Raw genomic sequence first — 8,350 nt, 5'->3', positions numbered from 1 at the left:
TCAATCTTTGGCAATGACTAAGTCAACTGGCAAGATGAAGTTTACAGCAGGGAGATGAAGGCACTAAAACTCTTCCAGTACACTGGTCCCAGGCCTGAGTCCAATAAGCCAGGCTGACTTGACAGATATCCAGATGCCCTCATCTAGAGAAACTAAGGGTTGTATTACAGAAGAGCTAACTAGAGGTTGGGGTCAACCCAGGGGTCAAAGAGCCATCCCAGCTAATGATCCCCCAATTTTCTTCCCCTTCTTTCTAATTTACTGTAGCTCTGGGTATTAGCTACATAATTAAGACCACATTTCCCAGACTCCCTTGCGGTTAATACAGTCATGTGACTAAATCCTCATTGATAAGAACGCAAGCAGAGGTGGTATCTGGAACTTCTAGGAAATGTCCATGTCCTTCTCCTTTCCCTTCTGTGTCGTTGCTTGGAAGCTTTAGCAGCCATTTGAACAATGAGGTGACGTTTGAAAATGGCATCCACACCAATGAATAGCAAAGCATCATGCAAGTCCTGGACTAATTTTCGGCCTTTTTTTTTTTCAAGTCAGGGTCTCACTCTGTCACCAAGGCTGAGTGCAGTGGCACGATCTCGGCTCACTGCAACCTTGACTTCCCAGCTTCAAGCAATCCTCCCACCTCAGCCTCCCAAGGAGCTGGGACTACAGGTGTGCACCACCATGCCCAAATAATTTTTTATTTTTTGTAGAGACAAGGTCTCACTATGTTGCCCAGGCTGGACTCAAGCAATCCTCCTGCCTCAGCTTCCCAAAGGGCTGGGATTACAGGCATGAACCATGGCACTTGGCCTTAATTTCCTGGCTTTTGTAAAAAAAAAAAAAAAAAAAAAAAAAAAAGAAAAGAAAAGAAAGAAACTATCTTGTCTAAGCCACTGCTTTGGCGGAGTTTCTGTCACTTGTATTTGAATCCAATCTTAATTGGTACAACAGTTTTTTTTCAATGGTAAAGAAGTGGAAACAACCTCAGTGGCCCACAAGAAAGGACTGGCTAAATTCCTTCACTCATTTGCTTACTCATTTATCGCATTTTTAGTGAGTGCCCACCACATGCTCAGCTTTGATTTAGGCTCTGAGCTATTGGGGATTTAGTGGTAAAAAAGGTGTTGTCTCTAACCTGACGAACTTTGTTAAAAGAAGAGGCAGAAGGCATAAGTAAATGCACAATACAATGATGTGTAATTAGTGGAACCGTAGAGGCTAAGTAGTTTAAAAAATATAGGAAAGGATAGGAAAGATAGGAAAAATGGTGACACATTGCTAAAAAGTGGATAAAGATCATGCACACTGAGTTCAATTTGTGAAACAGCATATATATTTGCATGGAGAAAAAACTAAACTGATAGATGCTTTGTCTGAACACCTTGAACAGCAGTGGTATTTAGTAGGTAAACAATACATGATTAATGAATGAAAGAATCTATTTCAGGATCAGGGTATTCTGTTTTTTCTAGGTATTTTTCTGTACTTTTCAAATGCCCCCCAATAAGTATATATTACTTTTGTAATAAGGAAAAAATATCACCATTAGGAAACTGTGAATTAGGGAGTTAAGGATCAAGACGGTGTGTAGAGCAGCGATTTTTGTTAGAATGCAAACTAAGCTGTGCTAGACTTAGTCTCAAAAAGAAATGCAAGTCTGAGGTCTGAGTCTGGCCTCTCCCTAAGGGGTGGGGGCTGTGGCTCTCCACCCCATGCGCGGTCTGGAAGCAGGCAAGAAAGTTTGCCCTGGGCTTTGTTCTACATTTTAGTGGAGCAGGGCCCACTGCAACCAAGTTATTAAGCACTAGGTCTATCACTTCTCTTCCCGTGGCTCCTCTCCGCTGGGCCTCCTGCCCTACCATCAAGGCAGCTGTTGTTGTTTTGTAGAGGCTAATTAACTCCACACTGCATGAAGCCAGACGCTAATTGGCCCAGTCACTTAATCAACTTTAATGTCTCTCTTCTGGTGGACACGGCTGCTGCTTTTTGTTCCCCTGATCATCAACAAACGCGGTTCCAGGGGAATGGCAGCAACAGCCTCTGGTGGTGACAGCCTCAGCCTGTCACCTACCATGGGAAATACTGAGGCTCGTTTTGACACCTCAGCTCAGTGGACAGGCCCTCAAGTTCATGATCACCGAAGCATCTTGAGACCTGAGCTTATTGCTTCTCTTCCAAACACTGCATGATGATATGAGTCATCAGATGGTTGGTTCCTCAAGAGAATTCGCCTCATCTCTGTCTGTTGCTGACACATACTTAAGGCTATAACATCTAACTTATACAGCTACCTTTTGCTGAGTATTTTTTTTTTTCTGTAGCACTGTGTTGGAGCCTTTCCAGCAGAACACGAACACAACAATTGCACAGAGTAGGTAAGCAATACAGATTTTTAACCGAATGAGGAAAAGTGATGTTTATCACTTTTATCCCATTTGTCAGATGAGGACACTGAGGCAACAATAGTGTTTACATCTGTAATTGAAATGATGTACATATTCCTATAAGATTAGGACCAGGAAGTATTCTAATCCCCCCGACCTGTTTTTTGTTTTTTTGTTTTTAGAAGTGGAAGCTTTCCAAAAGAAAAATGACTTTCCTAAGGACACAGAGTATGACAAACAGAATAGTGTTACCCTTCCCAAAGCCGTTTACCTGCTAATCCCCAGAAGCTATACATTTGTTACCTTAGATGGCAAAACAACCTTGCTGGTGTGACTAAATTAGGATCTGGAGATGGGAAGCTTCTCCTGGAGTATTTAGTTGGGTCCAATGTAATCACAAGGGTCCCTATAAGAGGGAGACGGAAGTCTATGAGTAGAGAGAGCTGTAAGAACAGAAGCGATGTCAGATAGGAGAGAAGAAGTTGCTGGCTTTAAAGATGGAAAGATGGGCCACAAGCGAAGGAATGCAAGAAACCTCTGGAAAATGCAAGCTGGAAAACAGAAGGAGATAGATATTCCCCTGAAGTCTTCAGAAGAAATGTAGTGCTGCCAACACCTTAATTTTAGACTTCTGACCTCCAGAACTATAAGAGAATAAAACTGTAATGTTTTAAGCCACAAAGTTTATGGTAATTTGTTACAACAGCCATGGCAAACGAATACTGATTTTGTTACTGCAACAATACAAAACTGTTACACACTGCAAGTGGAAGATTTAAAGGGCTTGACATTTAGGCATTAGGATGTGAAAACCCTTTTTGACTGAATTGATGAGATTTTTCCATACCTAATCAGTCTATGGTGATTTTGAATACTAGCTTCCCATAAAGATGAAGATAACTGTGCAGGTGGAACTGTTGGCCTGCTTTCTCACCGCTGACGTTTCCTGTCTCCTTCCTAGTCTATTCTACACTTTCTGCCCTTTTACTTCCTCTTTCTTCCTCAAGAATCTAAAACCAAACATTGCCAGGCACAGGGACTCACATCTGTAATCCTAGCACTTTGGGAGGCCAAGACGGGTGGATCACCTGAGCCCAGGAGTTCAAAACCAGCCTAGGCAACTTGGCAAAACCCTGTCTCTACAAAAAAAATACAAAAAATAAGCCAGGTGTGGTGGCATATACCTGTAGTCTCAGCCACTCAGGAGGCTGAGGTGGGAGGATCACCTGAGCTTGGGGAAGTTGAGGTTATAGTAAGCTGTGATTGTATCACTGTACTCCAGCCTGGGCAACAGGAATGAGACCCTGTCTCAATAAATAAATAAATCCAGCCTCACAATAGAGCTCATCTGGGGGAAACCATGGTTCTGTGTCAGTCTGAATGTCAGCTTTAACTGGGGCAGAAACAGTCACAGAACTTGTGGGAGGTTGGTGTTTGGGAGATGGTAGACAGAACACTTAAACTCTTGTGTTTGAATTTTACCTACCCCACCTGCTTCCAGCGTGCCTCCATTTCATCCTCCATCTGAAGGGTTGTTGTAAGGATGCAATGAAATAACCCATGTCGAGCTGGGTGCGGTGGCTCTCGCCTGTAATCCCAGCACTTTGGGAGGCCAAGGCGGGCAGATCATCTAAGGTCAGGAATTTGAGACCAGCCTGACCAACATGGTGAAACCCCCGTCTCTACCAAAAATACAAAAAATTAGCTGGGCATCGTGATGGGCGCTTGTAATCCTAGCTACCTGGGAGGCTGAGGCAGGAGAATCACTTGAACCTGGGAAGTGGAGGTTGCAGTGAACTGAGATCATGCCACTGCACTCCAACCTGGGCAACAGAGTAAGACTCTGTCACCAAAAAAAAAAAAAAAAAAAAAAAAAAGGGAAAAAAGAACCCATGTCATGGTTAGCGTAATACCTGGCAATGATAAATGCTCAACCAGATGTTGGTGACAATGACACTGACTCAAACTGAGCTCCTGGTTCTCAGGAGCCTGGGTTTACTCCTCAGAGGCTTGAGATCTAGAGCAGTGGTTCTCAAACTATAGCATGCAACAGGTTCCTGTGAAAGGGACTCAGCCCCTCTTCCAGAGTTTGATTCAGTAGGTCTGGGGTGGGGCCAACATCCATCCCAGGCAATGGGGATTCAGTGGCACCAGAGACTACACTTTGAGAACCACTGATTTAGAGCTGAGAGTCAAGGATGGTGCCTTCACTATTGTTCCCCAGTGCCCATCACAGTGTCTGACATATAATAGGCATTCAACAAATATTTGTAGAATGAATACATTTTTTTCCTCTGTCTCCCTGAGGCTTTAAATGTCTGGGAAGCTGCCCTTCTCCATAAAAGAATTCCTTTCTCTATCTTTTTTATCGCCATCATATTTACTACAACTTGGTGCTGACAATCTCCTCTTCATAGACTCCCTGTTTTCCCCTTGAATACCCTCCATTTCCCCAGCGAGTGTGTCTCCCTGGATCTCAACCTTTTCCATTAACTCCATGCACTGCACAGCCTGTTCCAGGACATCAAACTTTAATTTAAACAGAAAATAATCAATAAGCTTAGCAAATTGCCCATGGCAACCTCTGCTGAGTGAATCAAAGAGTTTTATAGGTAATTTAAAGGGTGTCTTCACTCATCCCTCAAGGTAAAGCTTAGCACATTGACAAGAGCCCTTTTCCACCCTGGCTCAGGAAGCTCTGGAAGGAAATGAAAGAGAAAGGACTTAGGTCCTGGGGTTGGGGGAGGCTGGGCCGGGAAGGAAAGATCTGTCTTTTAGGATTAAAAGCTTCTAAGAAAAAAACACTGACATTAGATATTGAACCCCATATGAGTTGGGGAGTTCTGGATTGCAGAAAACAGAAATGGACTCTGGATAACTTTAGAAAATGAAAATAGCCGGGCGCGATGGCTCAAGCCTGTAATCCCAGCACTTTGGGAGGCCGAGACGGGTGGATCACGAGGTCAGGAGATCAAGACCATCCTGGCTAACACGGTGAAACCCCGTCTCTACTAAAAATACAAAAACTAGCTGGGCGAGGTGGCGGGCGCCTGTAGTCCCAGCTACTCGGGAGGCTGAGGCAGGAGAATGGCGTAAACCCAGGAGGCGGAGCTTGCAGTGAGCTGAGATCCGGCCACTGCACTCCAGTCTGGGCGACAGAGCGAGACTCTGCCTCAAAAAAAAAAAAAAAAAGAAAAGAAAAGAAAATAAAAATAATGCCAGTCTATAGGGTGTAATTGAAGAAAAAAGCCAAATAGCTGGGTCATCTATCAGCAACCAGGGCTGCTTTCTCATAGGTGTTGTTTAGGGATGTATCTGTGCTGCTTCCTGTCTTTGTGTCTTCTGATTCACGATTCGTATTCCGAGCAAACATCTGAGCAGCCTCACTGGGTTCCAGTCATGGCCTTCCCTTGGCCCTCAGGGAGAAGTGCCCCATGGAAAGTCTCACCAAGAATGTAAGTGGGAAGAGAGGAATAGCAAGGTGGGGAGTTACTGAGGAAGGGAGTGGTGAAGCAGGACTGGCAAACACATGTTTCTACTAAGGAACACTTCTGATATTAAGAGTTTTTTTTTTTTTTTTTTTTTTTTTCCCAAATGAGAGCAGCCAATCCGGCACTATATGTGAGTATTTATGAGATCCTGGGGTCCATGCAGGACTTTGAAGGACCATCAAGCACATAGCCTGTTTATGTGCCCAAGCCAGGGAGCTATTGTTTTCCAAGAATATCCCCAGGCTCCTCTGAGAAGATTGTTCAACTTCTAACTCCTTACAAACAAGGCATTCTTCTCTCTATCCAGGGTGACATGACAAATATTTGATGACTGGCATGCCATAGGCATAGACTAATCAAAAGAACAGCTGTAAAGAGCACAAAGAGCACCAAAATGGTCCATGCCACTGACCATCAGTCTAGTGTCTCCTGAACCCAAGTAGAGCATTGAAAGCCCATTCCTGCCGGGCATGGTGGCTCACGCCTGTAATCCCAGCACTTTGGGAGGCCGAGACGTGCGGATCATGAGGTCAGGAGATCGAGACCATCCTGGCTAACACGGTGAAACCCCGTCTCTACTAAAAATACAAAAAATTAGCTGGGTGCGGTGGCAGGTGCCTGTAGTCCCAGCTACACAGGAGGCTGAGGCAGGAGAATGGCGTGAACCCGGGAGGCAGAGCTTACAGTGAGCTGAGATTGCACCACTGCTCTCCAGCCTGGGTGACAGAGCAAGACTCCGTCTCAAAACAATAATAAAAATAAATAAAAATAATAAATAAAGAAAAAAAGCAAGCCCTTTCCTTCTGATCTGCACAACGAATGTCTAGAATGGCTTCTCTTTCCTTGGGAGAAGTACTGGGGTCTTCTTTCCTGAGTTTCACAGACTCAGAGCTTTGTCAGTGCCTCCAGAATTTAGTGTGAAAACAGTCAGATGGATCTAGCCTTCTGAACAGAGCTGCAATTATGCCATGCAGTCTACTACTTTCTCCTGCCTGTTGGACTCTGGAGCCAGACTGCTTGAGTTTGAAACCCAGCTCTGTGACCTTGATCAGTTTACCCTTTCTGAGCCTACCTTTCATGTGTGAAAGGGAGATAATTGTAGACCTGTGACATGGTTTGGCTGTGTCCCCACCAAATCTCATCTTGAATTGTAGCTCCCACAATTCCCACATGTTGTGGGAGGGACCCAGTGGGAGTAATTGAATCATGGGGGTGGGTCTTTCCCGTGCTATTCTTGTGATAGTGAATAAGTCTCATGAGATCTGATGGTTTTATCAAGGGGAGTTTCCCTGCACAAGCTCTCTTCTCTTGTCTGCTCCCATGTGAGACCTGCCTTTCACCTTCCTCCATGATTGTGAAACCTCCCCAGCCACGTGGAACTGTGAGTCCATTAAACCCCTTTCTTTTGTAAATTGCCCAGTCTCGGGTATGTCTTTATCAGCAGCATGAAAACAGACTAATACAGCCTACCTCATAAATGTTGTAAGAATTAAATAGCTCTCTTCCTCGGCGCTGCCTACGGAGGTGGCAGCCATCTCCTCCTCGGCATCATGGCCGCCCTCAGACCCCTTATGAAGACCAAGATCGTCAAAAAAAGAACCAAGAAGTTTATCCAGCACCAGTCAGACCGATATGTCAAAATTAAGCGGAACTGGCGGAAACCCAGAGGCATTGACAACAGGGTTCATAGAAGATTCAAGGGCCAGATCTTGATGCCCAACATTGGTTATGGGAGCAACAAAAAAACAAAGCACATGCTGCCCAGTGGATTCCGGAAGTTCCTGGTCCACAATGTCAAAGAGCTGGAAGTGCTGCTGATGTGCAACAAATCTTACTGTGCCGAGATTGCTCACAATGTTTCCTCCAAGAACCGCAAAGCCATCGTGGAAAGAGCCGCCCAGCTGGCCATCAGAGTCACCAACCCCAATGCCAGGCTGCGCAGTGAAGAAAATGAGTAGACAGCTGGTGTGCACGTTTTCTGTTTAAATAAATGTAAAAACTGCCATCTGGCATCTTCCTTCCTTAGTTTTAAGTCTTCAGCTTCTTGGCTAACTTAGTTGGTCACAGAGATCGTTCTTTTGCTCAAACCCCTTTGGAATCTCCCATTTGGAGGGGATTTGTAAAGGACACTCGGTCCTTGAACAGGGGAACGTGGCCTCAAGTGCACAGTTGAGGCTGGGGATGAGGGGCACAGACTTGGTAGGTTCTAAGACACTTGGAGAAGCTGTGGGTCCCAAGCCACAAGTAGTCATTCTTAACCTTGCTTTGTAAAGTTAGGTGACAGGTTATTCCGTGTGATGCTTGTGAGAATTGAGAAAATATGCATGGAAATACCCAGATGAATTTCTTAAACAGATTGTTATGGGATGCCTAAATTGCATCCTGTAACTTCTGTCCAGAAAGAACAGGATGATGTACAAATTGCTCTTCCAGGTAATCCACCACGGTTACTGGAAAAGCACTTTCAGTCTCCTA

General features: G+C 44.7%; 1 pseudogene across 1 annotated transcript; it reads left to right on the top strand.

Annotated features, from left to right (window-relative positions):
• The first annotated feature begins 7,374 nt into the window (after positions 1 to 7,374).
• On the top strand, positions 7,375 to 7,899 carry LOC104658344 (annotated as a pseudogene). The gene has a single exon (XR_747420.2). The product of XR_747420.2 is annotated as a 60S ribosomal protein L32 pseudogene (transcript).
• The last annotated feature ends 451 nt before the right edge of the window (positions 7,900 to 8,350 follow it).

The sequence above is a fragment of the Rhinopithecus roxellana genome, chromosome 15 (assembly GCF_007565055.1).
Source record: "Rhinopithecus roxellana isolate Shanxi Qingling chromosome 15, ASM756505v1, whole genome shotgun sequence".
Taxonomy (NCBI): Eukaryota; Metazoa; Chordata; class Mammalia; order Primates; family Cercopithecidae; genus Rhinopithecus; species Rhinopithecus roxellana.
Note: the sequence above shows the minus strand (reverse complement) of the source record. Positions and strands in the feature narration are given on the sequence as shown.